Source organism: Haliaeetus leucocephalus, unplaced genomic scaffold (genome assembly GCF_000737465.1).
Source record: "Haliaeetus leucocephalus isolate CR32 unplaced genomic scaffold, Haliaeetus_leucocephalus-4.0 Scaffold406, whole genome shotgun sequence".
Lineage (NCBI taxonomy): Eukaryota > Metazoa > Chordata > Aves > Accipitriformes > Accipitridae > Haliaeetus > Haliaeetus leucocephalus.
This window is the reverse complement of record NW_010972842.1, coordinates 555,499-577,632: the sequence shown is the minus strand read 5'-3', so window position 1 is coordinate 577,632 and position 22,134 is coordinate 555,499. Positions and strand designations below refer to the sequence as shown.

Sequence of the window (22,134 nt, the reverse complement as noted above, 5' to 3'; positions counted from 1 at the left end):
GTCTTTTCCAATCTAAATGATTCTACGATTCTATGACTCTGGCTGGCTTATCCTGTACAAACAGCAAAATTAGCTTCATTTCCTGAAGGTTTGTCTCCTCCCAGGTTGTTATTAGATAGATATCATGTATCATCTGTCTGAGCATTCGTGTATACATTCAGACATATTTTTTGTTGGTGGTTTTGTAAATAAAAAAACAAATTAAAGATGGTGGTTATTTTTTTTTCTCCCCCCACCCCTTAGTACAGCTGATCCTTCAGGCACTTGTAACCTGTAACTAACCTGACACTGATGCAAGTCTTAAAAAAATTCCCCTTTTGATTCAATGTCATCTTTATAGAAGAAGAATATATATATTGTTCATTTTTAGCATTTGACATTTTTTATCAGGGATTTGTCAGGAAAGAAGTCATTGCTTTCCTTTGGTGCTTATGTCTGCCTTATTAAAAGAATTGTGTAGCAGGTTGTTCTTTTACAAATCATTTTTATTTTATAAACCAAATCAACTGAGCTCTAGTTCTGCTCATTCAGTTTGTTCTCCAGCTGCTTTATGTTCTTTCTCTGGACTGCCATTGATATTTTGTGTATGCACAATAGCATCATTTAAAAATACAAGTATGTAGGTGTTTGCAGCTGCTCAGACAGTTAAAACAAGACTCGTCAATATCAGGGGACTCTGGAATAGCGCACATCTGCTTCATTGGGATTTTATCCATGAGCTTATTTGGGGAATTTCAGCTAGATTGGGGCTCAGATGACTAGTCTTTATGCGGCTGTGTATTAAATGCTAGCTCCCACCTTTATGTGATCTATCCAGATAGACCAAAGATAAATGTAAGTAAGTGGTAAAAGATGAAAAATAGCCTTGCAGGTATGATTTAGAGTAGGCTGCCAACTGCTGAGCGGTCTCAGTTTTTGTAATACTAGGTCCCCATCTGCTTTGTGGTTATTAAGTTGATTTTTGGGTGTGTGGCTTGTTGTAAGTGAACCACAACTTCAGCTGAGGAGACTTATAATGAGGCATACTAGGTAGAAGCGATTTATGTACTTAAAATTTTTGTCTGTAAAGTATTTTGGTAAGAGCAGTCTCAGTTGTGATGTGGTTTTATGACAGATATTCATAAATGGAACAAAAATATTTGCTAGTGTCTGTTAAGGCAGCAGCTTAACTAAGATTTTTAGAGAGATTTCAAAGAGAGAATACAAGAAAACAAATTTGTATGTCTACCAGGAACTTACATTGAATGTCAAGGGTACAGGGATAGGTGTTCTGTTCCGGTGAGTCATCTCCTACATCTCTTTGCATAATATGTATTTCAGCCTTGTCCTCTCTTGCATTTAACATGGTATAAAATAATTGGAAGGGCAGACTTTTAAAGAGTCTTGATAGACAAGTCGTTGGCCCTTCCTTAGCTTACCACATCTTCTAATGCCGAACAACAATGGCAAGGTCAGAAGAATTAAAAGAAGTTTATATGTTAAGTAGTTTCCTATGGAAATACTTTTAACAGCTAAATTTGTCCAACTGTATTGTAACATCTGAAGCTGAGAACATATAAGTGGCATGGTTTAACCATGACAGTAAATGAACATGAAATATGTGTGGAGCTTACTGTGTATTTTTCATTAAAAAAACATTCTTCATATGTAAAGGAAAAGGCAAACAATGCCTGATTTATTGATTTATTTCTCAAGTGTTATCCAGTATCATTTGAGTGTCAAGTTCTCATTTGCTGTTCAGATCTTAAATGAGTGATAACTTTCTCACACTCTTTTCTTCCAATTGTGTTTGAATTTACTTTTTTCTTGCTTCAGCCATGTCACTACAGCCCCTTCCCAAATTTGCAGCACATGGAAGAACACGGACCGTGATGCGGAAAGAATTCAAAATCCATGTGTCACTTTCTTTTTACAATTGTAAAAGCAAATTTAGGTGAAAAGCTTTTAACATTTAGCTGTGTGGGGAGGGTGAGAACATAAAAGCTTTCCTTTCCATACTTGCATCCTCTGTGATACCCTCGAGGAGCCATCACAGATAACATAAAAAGTATTGCATCTTTGCTAGCATTTATTTTAATTTCCTCTACTCATGCTTGGAACTAGGCTGTCTGCTTTCCTGGGAAGGGTCCTTTGATTGAAAATAAATAGGCAGGAGGGATGGGGTTTAATTGCCATGAAAGTTCATTTCCAGTGGTCAGATGCATGAATTCAGTGTGTTGCATGGGAGAATGGGAAATGAAGCTTAATAAACTGAAGACTGGCATCCAGAGATTACCAAGAAGGAGTGTCTTCATTACCAAAACAGTGATTTTTCTCTCTTTCTCCCTCATGCGGTATAATTAACACCCATTTGCAGTACTGCTGTAAAATCTTAGTGGAGGCAAAATCTTGACATTTTCACTCCAAAGGCAAATGAATCCCTGGCTGCTATATAGCCCTGACCTGGGAGTACGGAGAGTAAAAACCAACTGAATCATGGTTAGATTTCAGTCAGCATGAAAGCCAATGCACTTGAAGCCTCCTGTGGGAAACGCCTCATCACTGTTGCCCACCTGACTTGCGCTGCAAAAGCAGGTATACATCTGGACAGATGTGGCAAGATGAAGTCATCTCCATTGGCTCAAAGACTTTTTCTGTACAGTGGTTTTGCTTGGTTCTGGTTGTGACCTCCATCCCTCAGGCGGAGCTGACGTGTAGATGGCTGCTGTGCTGTTATGCCAGCAGAGCTTTGGGGGTTACCCCAGTTAGGGAGAGCGGTGATGACAGCCATTTGCAGTGAAAAATCACTTAATGCCTGACCTGCAGCCAGAAATACCTGTCAGACCACAGCCTTAGTCTTGCTTTTGCTTTTGCAGAGTGTCACATAGCTGGAGTAAGCGTGACAGGTTGCGGTGCTAACTTGGGAAGACAAGACAGTCTCCTGTTCAAACACAATTTAATGTATGTTGAAAGCTTCTTCAGGTTAGTCTGGAAATCATCAGACAGTTTCCTGTTATCTGTAGAGCAGGGTTTTTAATGTGTTCTTGATATTTTTGAGCAGCATAGGGGGTTTTGGGTGTGCTAGCAAGCTGTGCTCCAGAAACTATGCAGAACATAGAAACCTCCATGATGGAGTCACTCAGGGCATTTCTAGTGTTGTTTTGGGGGAGGTGGGGACTCATTTTTTTTTTTTGGTGGTGTATATTTTTTCTTGAGAGTAAGTAATATGAGATGCAGATGCAGCTGACAATGTAGAGTAGTTCTTAATGAGCAGATGCCAATTGTAATCTGCCTCTCTTTCTTCATCTCTAATTTACTTTCACATGTGAGTTTGCCGCTTGGCTTCCTTTTGTTACTCTTCTGGATAGTCTTATTGTAATTCCAACTTTGAGTTTTGCTAGTTCTTGACTTCAGCATCATTTTTTTGTAATGACCGTTGCAAGTAGATTATGTGTCTAGTGAAAGTCTGTTTTCTTGTCCAGTTCTCAATTTGTCCCTTATTTTATTGAATGGCTGCTTTTTTGCAATTCTGCTTCTTTATTGTACATACACTTACAGTATCCCTTCTCCTTTAACTCTTACATGACCTAAACAATACTGATTTTTTTAATCTTACAATTTTTATTGCCACTGCTACATTTCCCTCTACAGTAATCTTTTTTGGATAGGGTGGTAGTACTTAAAAAGTATGGGTGAAATACAATACATAAAAGAGATTATTTATTTCATATTCTTTGCCATTTCTAACATTGCATTTGTTTGGCTGGTTCAGGATTTTTTGCTTTTTGTTTTTTTTTTTTCTGGCTCTGGCTGCAGCTGTTCATGGAGGGAGGGGATTCTGTTGAGCCGTGTACAGCAGCACTCAGATTTTCTGATCAATCTGTTGCTCTGTGTGGGGAGAGAAGAAAATGCAGTCGTTGTGTTTTAAATTTAGTAACTTCTAGTAATTATGATAATTACTAAGATCACTTTTCCAATTATAAATAAACCACATTGTTTAAAAATATTTTTGACTAGACTGAATTCTGTCCCAAAATTGGAACAGGCTGAGGAGAGTTTGGGAAAGAAATTACGGTCAAGTTTTTGCATTCTTAACCGTAAATGGAAACAGAAGGGCACTGACTGACCAGAAGCTTTAATTTTATAGCTCTTGTAGCTAATGGAAAACATTATTTACTAAAAATGCTGTCAGATTTAGTTTGTCATGCTTCGGAGGTTCCTCTGGAGCTCTGTAGGTGGTTGAAGCCTTGGGCAAACCTTTCCATCTGATGCTCCTTGGGCAACCTGGGGAGCGCTGGAAGCTGGATGTGAATAGGTGTTAGGTGTCCTCAGGCGTGAGCGAGAGGTAACCCAGCGTCACTGTCAATGGGAGAGTGAGGCCAAGCTGGCAGATGCTTGAGAATAACCATGGGTTGTCGCGAAGCCAATTTCAAGTCATTGAAAGCAAAGTCTGAGGAATTTAATGTCTTCCTTTTCCAAATTGCTAGGCAAAGGCTGCAAAGTTTGATGAAGTAGCAAGGTGGTTGAGCTTAAGGAGAGCTTGCCAGGCAAAAAACCTAAATCTGGTCACTGCTTCTTGAGCTGTCCTGAATCCATTTACTTCCATGGACTAAATTAGTTGTACAGTTTATTTACAGCGCTTGAAAATCATCCGTCTTTTTACGTAGGTTTGTCAAGATTTATGAATTGAGGAGAGGGTTAGCATGTGGCAGACAAGAAGGTCACTGAGATGAAGTGACTGATGTAGCTGAACATGACCAAACTGGTGGTTTGATGCTGTGGGCCGTATCTTTGCCCTCCAAAAGACTCACTGTTTTCTCTCCTCTGTGTACCATGTGGCATCTTCCTCTGTGTGCCCGTTATATGAGTCTTACAGCTGGGAGATGGACATGAATCTCCTTCCGGTGTCTGACCATTAAACACGATGTGTGTGTGTTGGGGTGTCACTTCTGATCTCTCATCCTGGGGCCAGGACACCTCTCCTATGAAGAAAAGCTGAGAAGGTTGGGATTGTTCAGCCTGGAGAAGAGAAGACTCTAGGGAGACCTTATTGTGGCCGTCCAATATATAAAGGGGCTTAAAAGAAAGGCGGGGACAGACTTTTTACCAAGGCCTGTAGTGACAGGACAAGGGGCAGTGGTTTTAAATTGAAAGAGGGTGGGTTTAGATTGGACATAAGGAAGACATTTTTTACAATGAGGGTGGTGAGGCACTGGAATAGGTTGCCCAAGAAGTTGTGGATGTCCCATCATTGGAAGTGCTCCAGGTCAGGTTGGATGGGGCTTTGAGCAACCTGGTCTAGTGAAAGATGTCCCTGCCCATGGCAGGGGGTTGGACTAGATGATCTTTAAAGTTCCCTTCCAACCCAAACCATTCCATGGTTCTATGATCCTGAAATCAGCCTCTGTGGAAAATCTTTACAACAACGTGCCAAAGTGTTTTACAGTGTTGGGAAATTATAGATAATTGTGGGTGTTAAAAGTTTGACATTGTAAAGTCATACACAGGAATGTTTGAGCCATAATAAGATCTTGACTGTGTGTTGTGGTTTTGACTATTTAATTTGTACGATGTAGACATTTCATGAATTTTTCCATTTTCTCTAAAGCCAAGATTAAAGACCTTTTATGCACTATTTGCTACTTCTTTTATAGACTTGGAAGAGTCCATAATCTTGGAAGAGATTTCCAAACAGTAGATGTGTTTGAAAAATCCTGAAATCTCAAATCAGTACATAGGGCTCTATTTTAGGTTAAAAGATTTTTACCACATATTTGTCTTCTTTCTGCTGTTGGTTTGTTAGCAGTTTTTCATCTTCAGCCTTAACCAGAAACAGAAATTTAAGGAATCAGTGTTACTTTGTTCTTTATTTACTAGTAAGTGAGAAGCTCAGAAGCTTTTAGGCATGTTTGTAACCATGTATGAAATATCCCCATATAAAGTTACGAATTCTGTTCTGGTGTATGAAAACCATTGATAGTTGTAACTTGTGTTCTGGTTCACAGCATTTCTATCTCAGCACAGATGTGATACTTTATGAAAAGTTAGGGCCAGAGGAGATTTTCTGGCACAGCAAGGTACGGTCTGTACAGCATTTCCATACAACTGTGGCAGTCATTTTCTGCTAGCGAGACCCCCAACTTTAGAAAGTCTCCCTGTGCAGTTAGGCAGAAACCAACCATGCTCGCGAGCCGATACGGATTTCTGCTCTGTGAACTGCATGGATGGCAAGAGAAATGCCTTTGAAAAAATGAGATCCCATAGGAATAGAGGCCTTTTACCCTAATGGACAAGAGTCAGAAGAAGCAAGGACTGTTGGGATTTGAGGTTTGCGTAAACCCAGGGCTTTAGGATGGGATAAGGTCCAACTGGTAGGGTGGGTTGGATTTATGTCGTTTTTCAAGGTTAGACATTTGTGACTAGCAACCTTGTTTTGTTTATCCAGTTTCTTTGGATAGATTGTCCCATGTAAGTACAAGTAGGGCAGTGGCACGTCCATACCCCTTCTCTGGGAGACATCTGCCTTAAATACCTGGGGGCTCCAGGAGGCTGTGTCTTGAGGCATGGGGCTGAGACCACTGGACTCTGCCAGGAATATGAGGTGAGAGCCTGCTCATTAGTGATGACAGATGGGTTTTCTGAGGGAATCTAATTGTAAAAATAACTGTGGAGGTACAATTGCTTTTCTTATTTAATGTCCTGTTAATACCGCAGTGGAAGGTAGATATCCTTGGGAGCTCCATCGCCATGGAGATAAATGTCCTCTCCTCCTCCGAGTACAGCACGTACTCAAACAGGACCTGGTCTGTGGATGTGTAAGGTCTCGAGAAAGGCATGGATACTGTTTTCTACAAATACTTTCTGTCAGGTGCAGTGTGTTCTCTAAGAGAATCCTGTTCTTTCCACTCGGCAAACCGTGGTATCAGCAGGGCAGCAAATGCTACAGCTTTCAAACATGAGATACAGTCCATGATTCTGCCCATGTTGCCTCTGTTAAGCCAATTTTAGAAAACTGTGTATTTATAACTGTCTTTAACCTTTTAATGGAGTTGAGAGAAAATCCTTAATAGAGGTCAGACCATTGTATGTTTTGATTACCACTTGGTTTTTTACACAACTTATTTAATTCCAGGGCGACATTATCCTGTTACATTTTTTTCTGAATGGTCTGACCTGCCCACAGTGGTGTCAATAGCTGATTTCTCACTGGCTTTTATAGGTGGAAGTTCAAGGCAAGATGAATAAAAGTATGTTTTCATGTTTGGTCATGAATTTGTGGTTTGAACCTAAGTTGTGTGTGGTTTTGAATAATTTCATAGGAAAATAGCAGCATAACTTTTATTATTTCACATACAGCCTATTCCTACTTGTTTCAGTAGAAATAACCTAAAAATAAAAATAAAAGATCAGACAGTGAGCAAAGCCAGAGTAAAAATTCAGCTAAAGGAAAGAAGAAATATAGCAATTTAATGGAAATTTATTTGCAGTAGTGTTTCCTATTTTTTCCCCTAGCTGCACACCGTAAGATACATTTGGTCAATACAGTATCTTACTACCTACAGGATCCCTAAGTGCAGTGGAGGGATTCACCTGCTTTTACATCACATGGCAGGAGTACTTTTGTACCAAAGTGTAATGCAGTAAGCAGGGAAGCAAGGAGTAATTCCTGGTTGTGACTGAAATTGCCTGTCCAGACTCATGGAGTAGCTCCATGGCCTTGGCATTTATAAAAGCTTAATTTACAAAACCTTAAAATTTGAATGGGACACTTGGACCTGACATCTACCCTTCCTCATCACTGACACAAAACACACTTACCTTTATTTATCAGTGCTGTGGGGAAAAAGAAGGAGGAATGAACTAGTTTGTTAGAAGTACCAGGCATTTGACCTCACTTTCTGTGCAGGTATGATGTGCTTTTAAGAAGTAACAGGGAATTATGGTATAGGAGACCTTCTCTCTCCTCATCTGGGATAGGAAACATTCCTTAGGAGAACAGGGCAATTGGGATCAATGAGAATTTGTTTGAGAAAGGCAGTCTAGTTTTAGACCTATATTATCTCCTATTAAATATTGAACTTTACTTATTTGAAGGCCCAGAAGGTCTGCCATGCTCCTAACATGGACAACATAATTTAAGTGTTCGTTTCAGTAGCTGACCAATTATGTGCCACTGAAATACATGTACCCTTCAGACAGATCTCCAGCTGTTGATTAGTGCTATTGCAAAGAGTCAGTCTTTATCCAAGTTTTTATTACTGCAGTTTTTTATTATTGCTGAAATTTGAAATGAAGAGCTGTGGACACTTGCTAATAGAAGACTGTTGTTTTTTATTCTGTTGCCGTTCTGAATCATATTTCCTGTGAAGGGCCTGAAATATCATGGAAATGATGACTAAGAACATTTGTTTTAAAATATATTATGCTGTGTTCTTAGCCATGGGTTTAAAAATAAATTGTCTACTGAGGAAAAAATGTTGGGCATGTTCCAGTTTCACAACAAAAAGTGGGAGGTGGGGTCAGATGCTCTGTGCTTGAGCTGAAAAGGAAAAGTGCAGAAGGGTTGGGTAAAAGGCATTTCATGGAGAGCCAAAGGAGAAGTCCAGCTGCACGTCTTGCATAAGGGAAAAACTTAAAAGACTCTCTCAGTATTTCTGAAAGTCAGTGCAACTCTCTATATACAATCGGCAAAGGAGAGTTGATAGATAAAGGTGGCAAGAACTCTATCACCAGGTTAATTCTACTTTTCTTTTACCTTTTTTTTTTTAATGTTGCTCTTTTAGTTATTTTGTGTACTGCGGTCGTGATACAGAGAATGGAGTTAGTCTGAAGGTAGAAAGCCATTGTTTGGTATGTTCCATGTCAAGCATAACATAGGACGAAACTCTTCTGTGAGTGTTGCAGAAGATGCTTTAGTACTAAATGCTTTTCTAGCTTTTGGACATCATCCTTCAGCCTCTGGTCTTAATCCTAGACCTTCAGAGTTTGTATGATTTATACAGGCGTGAACACACAGACCTCTCTGGCCTCTGCAGCATTCACTTGAATATCAGTGATAAGAGACTTTGGTAACAAACGATGTGGGTATGGGTCAGCGGTACAGGTGAGCTACTGGACCGGTTAATGTCTCCAAAATGAAGTTGTTCTGAATTTCCTTCCACATCATCAGACATCTAAATCCTATTTTCAAAAGTGATGTGACTTTCTAGGGAAGCCGGTGATACTTGAATAAAGTTCTTCATTAAATTTTGAAAAAGATACTTGGGTTTCTAGAGTTTCAGTGACACAGCTGAACCAATATTTAAATAAATACACGTAGGTAAGGCATGAAGTGTTTTTTGAGACAATAAGAACAGGACAATAAACAATCGTGAAAGGATGACTGAGAGAAAAATACATCACATGCAGAGCACATGATATAGCTGATTTTGATAGCATTGCTCCTTTCAGGGCCGTAATTTCTTTCTGTCTGCGATATGTTGGGGTGGGTTTTTTTCTTAATAAAAATCCAGTGGCAGTAGATAGGACGAAACTAAGATGCATATAAAGGTCCTACTGAAATGGAGCGAGCTTTGAGTGGTGTTCTGGACTCTCTGCACACCCGAACAAAACACCATGAAACGATTCAAGAAAACACGAGGCACCCTTGGGAAATGGGTCGGTCTGGGCTGGGCTGTGGGTGCTGGCGTCTGCATCTCAGGACACGGGCACCCCGCTTCCCATCTCTGCCTTGCCTGGCCCCCAGTCAGTGGAATTGTCCAGAGCAGAGTCTTGTGGGGGAAGACGCTTCGATCGAAGCCTGACTCGCAGTGATCGGAGGTGAAAAAAGGTAGGTTGAAGGCATCTGGTCATTAAATAGGGTCAAGTCTCTGGTCTGTCTTGCCCCAGGCCAGTGCTCTGACCAGGGGGCTCTGAGGGGTCCTCCTTGTTCCTCCTGGCCTGCGAGCCTATCTGGGCTTCTCTGACAAAGTGTCATTGGAATTCGTGCACTTCCATGAAATACGTTGATACAGTTGAAAGGGCTGCCAGCAGAAAAATCCCTCCTTGCTCTCCTAGGAAGACAGTGAATAGGAGGCTACTGAGAGATACTTAATAGAATTAGTCTTATAAACCTGTCATAGCATAATTTATGCTTTCCTCTCTGTGGAGGCTACTGCTTTCCTGCTGCAAGTATTGTGAGAAAGTATAGAACGGTCCCAGACTGAGAGAAAAACAGAGTGGCTGTGAAATCCTGTTCTCATACGAATGCTGAGAAAGATTACTTGAAAAATGTGTAGGAAGAAAAATAACAGTGGCCGTTACAGATAAGAATAAAAGTCTTAATTCTTAAGAGAACATAAGCTTTGCCACATGTTAGGGAAAATTAAATAAAGAACCCTGAAAAAATATTTTGAAATATTAGTGGGTTGTTTGTGTTTTTTTTTTTTAAACAGTGAAGCTTGCAGTGTTGTCTCCATGGCCATCACCATGTTCCCTTCCCACTGACAGATCTGTGAGATTGCACAAGTAAAGAAAGCACTTCATTTTCTTCTTTAGTGTTTCTGTTTCTTTTCTCTTCTTTTTCTTCCTTCTTTTTTTCTTCTTTTTTTTTTTTTCTTTTGGTCATATACATCCTTAAGGTTCAGACACTTGTTTTCATCTAATACTTGGGAGTTTCTGTCCTTTTTCAGCTTACCCTTGAATTTACAGGTAAGGTCAAGCTTGGTTGTTTAATCGTTAGCCTTTTAAGATTTATTAAGATCTAGTCTCCATTCTTCACTTGAGTTCATGTCCCTGTGCTTCGCCATGTGGTCAACACGTATAAAACCTGCCGTGCTGTAGTGCAGCCAAAAGAGCGTTGCTTCTCATCACTGCAGCCGCTTCTCGGAGTTTGCTCATGGCTGAGGTTGGACATTTCTTCTTCCATCTGCTGGAATCCCGGGGACGTTACAATGCAATATTGTTCCTGGCACGGAGCAGTGAACGTGATCTTTACTGTGGGAAAATTCCTCTGACAGCAGCCGTGCTGGTTGGGAGGAGGTTTGTTGTTGATGCTCTCTTCGGTCGCAGGATGTGGCTCCGGCGGCCGTGACCGCACGGAGGGCGACAGATGACGCTCCCTGCCACGTTACTCCGTTAACCTTCTCCCACCTCCTGCCATTCTTCTCGTGTGCTCACTCCTCAGTCTGTCCTGACTCTCTCTTCTCTGCAATGTGTTTTGATTGCCGGGTCTCTGGCTTTTCAGCAGAGCCTGGACCTTGAAGCGCAGCTCTCCATTGCAGTCTCGTAAAGATTTTAGGTAAAACGGTGTTGCAAATGCAACTACGTTCCTGTAGCAGTGAAACCCTTGGATGACCTGGGAACGGACCCTGGTCTGTCGTGTGGATCGCTGCCACACAGCAAGCCGGCGATGTTTAGCTTGAGTTCTTCACTGTTGGCTGGAAAGGGCTCTGTATTGCACTGCTGTGATGACACTAGACAGTCTCTTGCATAGTGCTTTCGTTAGCCTGCTATTTCTCAGACAAGACTTTTGCTGTCCGTTAAGTCCTGTGAAGGTGGGCTTTGATAAGAACAACTTACAGGTAGTTTTTTTAGCTCCCTACCAAAGAAGAATCAGGGATTTGGAAAAACTGGGATAGCCAAGTCCACTCTGGGGCAGTGGATTTGGGCTCTGAGGCACACAAGGAGGCTCATGATGTGAGCGGTTTTTTGGGGGTGGAGTGCATGATGGTGGTTGATGGGGAATCTCTGGACCCTGGCAGGGTGGGCGCTTGTCCCCCATTCCTGGAGTGGTCACTAGTTCCTTGTCTCAGTCAGAAGGTGGCTGTGTCTGGACTAGAAATGGGTGAGGAACAGGAGCACAAGGAGGAGGACTTGTGTGAGGCTTCGGTCATGTCTGCGTAAAGGGTAGGTACGTGCCACGTGGGAGAGCTAATACTACTGCAGAAACACATCTGAGTACTGTGTAGAGAGCACCGATGTGAAATTTGACAGCCCAGCTCCTTCTAGCAGGGTCTGAAGCTTTTAAATAGAAACTGTACTGGAGCTCTTGGGAAGCTGTTACCCAGGGTAGGGGTCTGGAGGTAGGGGTGGCACCAGGAGGCTCACTGCGCTCTGCTGTCAGCATTTGCTAAGCAGTTGTGCAGGTTGTAGAAAGAGGTCTTGAGAGTTGTGGGATGGAAGTGGAAAGAGAGATGGTTTCTCTTTCAGTGTAGGAGCAATGAGGTGAGACTTTGACAGGGCAAAAGCCTTCCTAAGGTCCTGTTGGCAGCTTGAAGACAGCAAACTCTATGCAATAAATAGATAAATAGATAAAAGGGCAAAAGAGTTAGAATGAGTGAAAGATGCCTGGTGAGCTCTCCCTCTGCGGTGGGAATTCAGAGACTGTACTGGGCCCACCTTTGCGGGACTGTGCTTCATTTCCCTGAACTACCTTGTGCCTTCAGACCAACTCCTGTCATTTGAGATGGCGCACTCTGTTCCCAGTTAAGCAGCACCTTTAAATCTAGAGAACCTTACATTTCTTTTCAAACTTTATTCAGAAATCACTTCAACCATCATTGAAATGAAAAAGGATGTTTTCTGTTTCCCAGAAGAACTGTACTCTTTTTAAAAGCATAGCTTATACATGCAATCTGTTGGTATCTAAAGGCTCTTTTATCCAAAAGCTGAGTTCTGCCTGTCTGCAGAACAGTATGTTAGATCTGCTGGTCCGGTATGTAGGGGTTGCAAAGGTGACCAAAGGCTGTGTTTTTAGTGAGCTTGATCATGACCACAACATTTGCTGCAGTAATAGCATCCCAGGTAATGGGAACCCTCTGATCCCACGGATCAGTAAAGGTGGCAGAAGTGGCCGTGGGTCAGTGGTGACTGTGCTCCCTTGAACAGCTTTCCGCGGGTGGGCAGCCGCTCTCGCCGTGTGCTCTACCCCATGTGCTGCTCGGCCAGGTCTATTCCCAGACCTGGTTCCCCACATGCCGCTCAGGAGAGCGAGTACCGAAAGGTGGGTTTCGGGAGCACGGGCTCACGTGGGTTCGGTGAGCACGTGGCTGCTGAAAGCAGGGTAGCAGTGCCGGGGCACAACTGCGTGCAACTGAAGAGGATCATAAAACAGCTCTAGTAGAGCCTCTAAAGGCGTAGTTTTGTGAACTTCTGGTGCTGAGAAATACAGAAATCCGTAGCTGGCTCCTGCAGAAGCAATGAAATTATGCCACAGTATTGCCGTAATAAGTGTGGATTTATGGATTATTTTCAAGAAACAATAAAGAGCATTGTAACTTTTAAAAAAACATAAACCATTATTTGTTTCTGAACTACTACCTAGCCCATTTACTGTGCAATACCCCAAAGTACATTATGGAAAAGTCCTTGATTTGGGAAATCAAAGGTTTGAATGATCTTCCTTTATCTGCAGAAGCTTCGGAACTGCCTGACACAATCTCTTTCATTGGGCTTGATGACATGGAAATGTTCAGTCATGTCATCACAGCGTGTTTTTTTTCCTTAGACTGCAGTTGAAAGAGTTATTTCTATACTATTAGGTCTGAAAAAAAGTCCTGTTACTATTGCAATTTCTAATTTTTTTAAAGATGCTGAAAGGGGGAAAGCAAAGACATACTTTCTGTGGCTTACCACTAGTATTTATTAATGTATTAAAATCTATTTATTCTACAGTCTTCAACATAGCTCAGTCTAATCGTCAGCATTATTGGGGTCTTAATTTGGTAGAAGTCGTGGATGGTTTGTTAAAGTTTTCACTATAAAATGTTCCTCACAGAGATCTATGTTTATGCTTCAGTAGCTCTGCATTAGGAGAAGGCACTATGTTGTGCTTTCAGATCCAGGCTTCCTGCTCCTTAAAACCTGCTGACTTTATTGTATCTCTTTTTACCTCAAATGCAGTGATGGACAGAATACTTTTCTTGCACAGAATACTTTTCTTGCATGAATAGTCCTAGACAAATTACAGAAGCCTGAAGAATATTCAACTGTTAAGGCTGAGTTTCAATTTGAGGTTAATTCCAAAGGTGTGTACAAAAACCTTGATATTCTGATTTTAGAAAAAGGACGACAAAAAGAATCAAGTTATATGGACATCTGCTTTAAGTGCCATTATTTAAATAAGTTGTGCACATTGTTGTCCTCTTATTTTCATCCAAGGGACCTCTGGCTGAGATGGAAGGGTATTTTGATCGGGAGATTGCAAGGAATGGTGCAGTCGGGCCAGGAGAAGCTGCAGCCTTTGAGGTGGACTGGATACACAGACTGGATTCCCAGTGGGACCCAGTGGCAGGACAAGAGGCAACGGGCACATGCTGAAACACAGGAAATTTTGTCCAAAGAAAGGAAACACTCTTTACTCTGAGCGTGGTCAGACACGGGAGGAGGTTGCCCAGAGAGGCTGCGCAGTCTCCGTCCTCGGAGACATTCAAAACCCAGGTGGACGTGACCACGAGCAACCTGCGGCTGCTGGCCCCGCTGGAGCAGGGGGCTCGGACTCCCTTGCAACCTGCGCGATGATTTAGGAGAGGCTTCAGGCAGAGGGTATGGAGCAAGGCAGAAGGGAGCAGAGAAGCAGGTTTTTCGATGGTCTTGAGAAGAGGAGGGACTTGGCTGTGCATTGGGAAGGGCTGGTGCTCCCCAAGGGGGGGACAAACACTGGTCCAGCAGAGCTCTGGGTTAGGAAGCGCGGGGCAGGCATGGGGCAGCTCGGGCTGGGACCTGGCCTCGGCTGTGGCCGGGTCGGTGGAACAAGCGGCCACCGTGCGATATCCGTTTCATCTAACTCGTATTTTGGCTCCAGTAAAGATCTGTGGACATGACTGTCTTGCTCTGTTTGAACCATCCTCAGAAGGTGATTTATCACTTCACCGTGACTTTTTGCAAGGGGGCTGTCCACACTGTCCATCCCTTGGTCCTGTAGGTTTGTATTTGATTTGGTTTTGCTTTGTGTTTACTGCTGGAGACGTAGTAGTCCTTGTCTGTTATAAACTAGTGAAGCACTCTGTTTTAAATAGGCAATATTAATAACAACATAAACCAAGAAAAACTAAAAAGACAGATTTTAAAGAAAATTAATGCTTTAACTGCAGCTTGCTAACCAGGAAATTGCCCCTTCCGAAAGCTCCTGCCCTGGAGACATCTCCTGGCTCTGTAGCTTAGTGCACGAAAATCCACTGCGCTTTGCGGCAGAGCTGAACTATGACTGTGGCTGTTGCAAGTAAAATAGTCCAGTTCCCTTTTGGCTTCCACGGTGAGTGTTAAGTGTGTGTCTGTCCACTGCCTGCGTCAGGGCAGGCCCTTATCAAAGGACACGTAGGGCACATTTCAACAAGTGGTTTTTTAAATCTTTTATGTTATTTCAGAGCAAAAGAAAAGTTATTGGCATTTCCTTAAGCAACTGTTATCTAACTAACTGCATTTAAATTGATGTTAATTCAAGCTAGTAAATGGCAATGAAAAGTCGGTGAAGGGTTAGTTTGCTGATGAAATACAAATTCACGTACGTGTTGCTTTCATTTGCATCTGTAATGCAGGGCTGAAGTTGAACCGAGTGAACTATTTTTTTCATAGAATATATTCTGTAAGAATAATTGTTCTGGTAAGAAGCAATTATTGCATACAATGAAAGCAATGTTCCAGAAGAGTCTTAACTCTCTCTGCACAGACACGAGAAAGATATTTGGAGTAAGGGGCACGTTGAGCGCACGATTAAGACATAGTGGGACTTTCTGCTGAGGTCTTTTCCCTGGGACCTGACACGGCATGCCAGGGGAGACTGTGTGTTCATAGCTGGGCACTTGATATGACATACCCTTTTCTTATTAAAGCACTTAACCCTTTGTTTTTCCCTACCTGTAATGTGTTGCACCAATTTCAGTCAAACACACAGTTAGCAACAAGCGAAGTAATGAAGCCTGAAAGTCTGTTTTTACCAGTTTACAAAGAGATGCGAGGGTTGAGATCAGGGAAGGTGTCATACTGGACCGTGTTCATCCAGCGCACTCTTTCCAGTGTTTGGTGTGAGCTGAAGAAAGGCACAATAGTCTGTGTCTTTTGGAATTTTTTTGGAGTATATTTTGGAATACATTTTCTTGAGAATTTTCGTTAAAAAAAGATGAAACTATTTGCACAAGATGTATTTCTCACGCTGTTTGACTGAAGTTTAAAGGACCCACGAGCCTCTGCTCTCAGGGTGCCCGCAGGGGTCCTGCGGCATGGCCGTGGTGGTGCAGAGCCAGCCTTAATCAACCAAACGCAGAAGGCGAGTCGTTTCTTGTGCTTGAGGTTGCGTTTTGGCCACCCACCAAACCATCTTCTGCGAAGGGTAAGTGGTGTCAAACACTACTTGCCTGTAGCGTAAACAGGGCCGGAGGCTAAAGTGGGTAAATAACACTGACAGCAAATAGCGCTAAGCAGAGCCTGTGGCCATCTGAAGGCTGATGGGTTTCATGAAGCATCACGGAGGGACGCCGGGAGGCGAGCTGCCTGCCCTGCAGGCTGAGCGGAGCCGTAGGCACTACATGCTCTGCTACAAGCTGAAGCTCTTCAGTCTGGTTTGACAACTGATGAGGTGGCGTTAAGTAAACAAATCAGGTATGCCAGAAGGGCCACAAACCCTTCGGCTTGAAGAAAGGAATGCATCTCCATACTTAAATGTGTGAGGAGGAGGAATGTCTCCGTCGGCAGGGGAGACTTGCTCTTCGGTGAAGTGACATCTGCTGATTTTATCCACTTTGCGTATCTGCAGACACTATGCTCAGCATGACCTTCGTGCCTGGGCTGATGAAGTTGATAAACTCTATGTGCTATCTAGTGCTGGACGCAAGCCCTTGAATCTTTTATGACACTGAAGGCAGAGAGGTGGCACAGTGCTTCCGCGTATTGAGGTATCACTGGTGTTACAGACATCTGTGCAGCAGCAGGGGGCAAGACGGTGCCTCTCTCACTGAACACTTGCTTTTTAGGTGACTTGATCATGCCGCGGTCTGGGACCTGTTCAGGGGGAACTTGCACCCATAGCAGAGTTCACAGTTCAAGGTGGGTTTGGACTGTAAGCAATCTACTTTTCCTTCCTTGAAGTATGGGGCCCCTGACCTCAGCATAGCCTTCTCCTTTTCGTATGCTTCCCCTAAAATTCCCAGAAACATGGGAGGCACGCAATTCTATGCATACGTAGATGTCTGCATCTGAGCTGCTGAAGCCTGACTCTGTGTGTCAGCAGAGAGAAATAGGCGCTGCTGGAGTTGGCAACTGCTGAACCGACAACAAAACTATTCAGAACATCAGTTCTGTCTAATCATGCTGACCAGGACTTTTCCTGGGATGAGTGTTGTGGAGATTGGGAGCTGCAACCTCCATGGCTCCATCCTCTCCTCGTGCTGCTGGAATACAGCGGGTACCACCACCCGCCTGTCCAGGGGAGGGACCGGGAGGGGGGACACAAGTTCCCTGGCCCTGGGCAGTGTGGTCTGCTCAGAGGGAGGCCCACAACTAGTACCAAGTTTCTGAGAAACCTGAATAGTGCTAATGTCTGATCATTTAATTGCCGCTAAGTTGCCAGTGCCACTTATTATCATGCCCATCTGGAGCCATGGTTCTACCGTGGTGGTCACACGTTGACCATCACCGGGCAGAAGGCATAAGCCATAGTTATTGAGGCTTCTTTGTGTTTTGGCAGCACGGTGGTTTGCTGAGAGGAACACTGTGGACCAGTAAGTGCCGTGAGCTCCTAGTAAAGGTCTGCTGTATGTCCTAAGATGAATTCCCACGTGGAGTTGGGCTTGGGAGTCTCTGCAGTTTTCCTTTGTGACTGGTGCCCGATGGGAAGGATGTTGGTGCAGTTGACACTGCCATGAGGAGGGCAGATGCCATCACCCTCTGCAATCTTCTTTTCCTCTAACTGTATATGTAAGCATTCTATTACTGTGACTAAATGCCTAGCATTTTCTCTAGTGCTTTGTTTAGGAGAGCATTTCCAAGGTGTCTGTCAAGTTTAAGAGCCTACTTCTCCTAAAAGCCAGTGGTACTATGCTTAAGTGCTTTGGCGGGGGCTTCCTCTTCGCCGTACATTTGTTCCTCGGGCTGGCCCTTATCCACATAGGGTTTGTTTGTTTTTTTTTTATTTGGAGAACTTTGCATTTCCAGGAGGGGTTTTACTCTTCTGGTGTTGAGTGTTCAGCAGATAAGGCTGCTGTGTCCCATCTTGCTGCCTGGAGCCTGCAGTCTGAGCCCCGCTGATGGACGGCTGTGCCTGCAGCGACGTGCCCCAAAGGGATTCCCAGCACTGATCAAGCTGCAGGTTCAGGAGGGCCTCTCGCTTGAGTTGTCTTATCGACGCTTAGAAGCTCTTCTTTCTCAAGAAAAGCTCCGATAATCAATTTATCCAAACATTTAGTAATTTTTGTGGTGAATCTTTTTTTATTCTGAGAGGAATTTTACATCTCCAGTCTGCAGGGCTGGCACGCATGGAAGCTGAGTGGAACCCCTGGAAAGAGGGGCTGGGACACCACCAAAACGCTGCATCTTGGGAAAACCGAAATCCTTAAGTGACTACAGCTTTGTCCAGTGGAACTGGTGAAACAGTTTCCGGTGGACTTGGTTTCCTCACTGACTCTGCAGTTGTGTTATATTTACGGCTGCAATGTCAGCTCATCCGCTGTTACGCACATGAGTGTCCACATAGGAAAATACAAATAAAACTCTCGGGTGAATTTTTTCCCATGGTTATGGATTCTTTTAAGTCTGCTGGGGAGTGTGCTCAACACAGCACTCACTTATCCAGCAGGGACCTGCCTAAGTTATCTCTTCCTTATCTAATTCCTTGCTGTCACATGGCACGCGGGATAACTTTATTTCTCCGGTCCCTTTGCTAAGTTGGGTTGAAATGGCTGACAGGTTCCAGAGTTACTAAACAGGGACAGACAGAGCGTGTTCATGTGAACAGCTAAATTCCTCGGATACCTTCTTACGCTGTTTTGTGGATATTCCCTTGTAGGCTTAGAATTCCTTCTTAATTTTTCCCGTATGTACGATGAAATCATTGCTATTTATAATGTCAGATTTAACGTTCTTACTGTGTTTACTCAGACTGAGAAGTAATTTAAATTTGATCTTCCTCTCTCAACAATCGTACTTACTTCTAACCGTGATGTTTTGGCATTAGATCAGCCATTATTAATGCGGCTCGTAATGCAATGTTGGCAATGTTTACTACTCTTCTGAATCTCTCTGACTTATTTTTTATGCATCTAAATTGGATATTTGTGTTTTTTTCTGGGGCACACATGTTCCCTGTGATGCCAGTTTGCATGCAGTTTATTATGAGTCGGCCTTAATCCTAAGCTGTGGTCCCTCAGAGTTGCGTAAAAAATGATGATAGTTTGTTTATAATCTGTTTTTTAATTTGTTATCCACCTCTGTTCACTCTGACATTTGAGGCTTTCATGTGTACCTTTTGTACAGTTCTGGGGCATAGATCCTTGGAAATGACCCTGATATTAGGATACAAAAAAACCCAAAACAAAACATTTCAGGTATTTCCCTCAGTGTAGAAAATACATGCTTTGTTTTTCTTCTTCTAATATTTTAGTCTTTTAAAAACACATTTAAATAGGTGGTTACTTAAATTTATTTAATTTAACCACAGTGCTGATTGGTTGCTTCCTTTGTTTTTAAGTTCTCCTTGGATCATATGAAAAGGTAGTGTGTTCTGCTGGTATATTTTTCAGATACAGCAGTGGCCCCATTTCATCACACAATTGCATGCATTTGGGACAAAAACTGTTCTCAGACTTTAACAACGCTATTACACATGCTTTGTTGAGCCGTGGGGATTGATGTTATTGAAAAAATAACACATTTAATTTGGATTTGATATGTCATTTGCACACAGTGAGTAGATTGTCACACTGTATTGGTAACTGTCCTAGATATTGGTAGATAAACAGTTTTATGTTTAAAATTAAACCAACTGAACTGAAAACCAAACCGACAAAACCGAAATAAAAAAGAGGGGAATCATCATCTTTTGACAGTACTAAACAGAAGGTGAGCTATACTCTGCCACTTATAAAACAATATCACATTATTTTCCAGTCTCACACTGAATATTGGAAGGGAAGTGGTGTTGAAAATGGAGGATTTATTCTGTATCCTCTATTGAAGGGAATGGGAATACCTTTCCGCTCTGTTGCTTCCAGGTATTCACGTAGAGTCCAGGGGCTGCTACCAGGGGAGAAATAGATGCCATATTGCTTAGTATCTCAAGGCTCTGTCGCCTACAGAAATTCTTGGTTCCTATGAGAGGGCAGGAGCCCAAGATTTGGGGTTTCTTGAAGATCAGGAGGCTAACGAGGAGCAAACACCCACCCCTCTGAAGAGAACTAGACACCTGCCTAGCATCCACAAAATCTCAGCCATATCCTAGAATTAAGTGCTTAAGCTGGGCTAATCCTTTCTTATTTTCTTGTACGCAATATTCTTTACATACAGATTTCTGTGTGTAATACTCTACCATTTCATAACTGCTGGAGCTTCACGTCCCCTAGATGTGCCTCAGATGGGTGGCCCGGGAGAGGCAGAATGCACAGAACTTCCTCTGTTAATTGCTGAGCATCTCCTCGGAGCTGCCTCTCGCTGCCCGTGGTGAATGGCTTGCAGTAATCATCTACAGAGCAGTGCTGAAGCTAAGACCTTTGTTAAAATTGAAGTTGAAAGGCATTGCAATAACATAATAATTGGCTATTATGGCTCATTGTATCTCTTTTTTAAAAAGCGGTCTGTCTTTTGAAGTTCATCTCAGATAAGGACCAGCACAGACATAAAAAGATTTTTTGGTGGCAAAATCAAGAACTTGTTCTTCAGTCTGTCTTGTTATTTGTGTGTGCACGCATGCCTATGTTTACTCAAAAAACTTAGTTGTTCTAGGCATTAATTGTCTAAAAATGCTGCGGAGAAAGAATTTTTACATGAAATGGGGTTGCATAAATGCAATATGGACTACACAGAAATATTTAAAAAATCAGCACAAGATCAAATAATAATAAAAGGAAAAAAACATTCCTGCAGTCCCTAAATCAGTCTGGTATAAAATCCTTTGTCTATGTTGAACAGGACGAAGACCTTGACTCTTTTTCTGCCAGCAGTCTCCTTCCTTTCTGTGTCAGTGCAATAAGGGAACAGCGAGTCACAAAGAGGGAATGCGGGTGGAAAACCTCGAACAAAAGGTGATAAGAGCAGGCTATGAGGAGAACACTGAGGACTTGAGACAGCTCAGATCTTCAGGGATATTTTCCACTGTCTGGCTAGCTGGTCCCCTTGCCCCCGTGTCTGGGCTGCCTGGTGTGGTCCTGGCTCTGCCGCCTGCCTCGCTCCCTGGGCTGCTCTTCTCCGCAAACGAAGTGCTTCAGACGTGTCCTTCCAGTGGAACATGCCTTTATTGGCTCTCCTTGGCCTCGAATGCTCTGTAATCCAAGGCAGCGGACCCCGCGGGACCCCTGCCCCGCTGCCTGCTTTCCTGCCGGGAAGCGCTTGTCAGGGCTGTCCTCCCTCCCGGCCGGACACACTCCCGCTTCCCACGGCCACCACTCCAAAGGTGCCACCTCTGAGACACTGGCTTCGTGTAGTGAGGGAGGGGTTGGAAAAATGCCCCGCAGATGGGCGATCGTTCACACCTCTGTGTCGGGGCCTCGACGTCGTTCGGTTCGGTTTGGTTGCTTGGGAGGTTTGGCTGTACCTTAAATACGTGATCCTGTGAGATGAGAAGCTGAAGTTGTACCGCCACGGTAGATTCTCCCTGGTATAATCATGATGTCAACTTTTTTCACCAGAGATGTCTAAAGTTAACTAAGGGTCTGCAAAGTTGAGCAGAACAAGGCCAGAGAAAGTGTAAAGCCAAGGAGCTGTAGCTCAGTGACAGATGATGCTATTTGGCTTCATTTTTCTCTAGAGCCTGAAAAAACACCTTGCAGTATTTTGGGTTCTGTCAATCAAGAATTGGTGTGGCAGCTGTTGCCAGAGCCAACAAAAGCTATAGAAGCTGGTGATCATCACGGTGTGGGTGACTGGGGGTCTCGCTGGGTTTTTAGGAGGGAGCTAACTAATGTTCCTAGAGGCAACATAAATTCCTTTGGGGGGTTGCTGAATAGTGTGGACTAACTGCACAGTTGCTCAGAG

The 22,134-nt window shown here is 43.1% G+C and overlaps 1 protein-coding gene across 3 annotated transcripts in view; it reads left to right on the top strand.

The window, feature by feature from the left end:
- Positions 1-22,134, top strand: part of ST7 (suppression of tumorigenicity 7) — a 155,594-nt gene that overhangs the window by 17,037 nt on the left and 116,423 nt on the right. The window contains exon 1 of one of the 3 annotated variants that reach the window (XM_010573991.1): positions 16,938-16,998. The exons of the other annotated variants lie outside the window; for them this stretch is intronic. The gene's annotated coding sequence lies outside the window, so the exon portion shown is untranslated. Of the gene's footprint in view, positions 1-16,937; positions 16,999-22,134 lie in introns of those variants that run through there. 3 annotated transcript variants of the gene reach the window in all.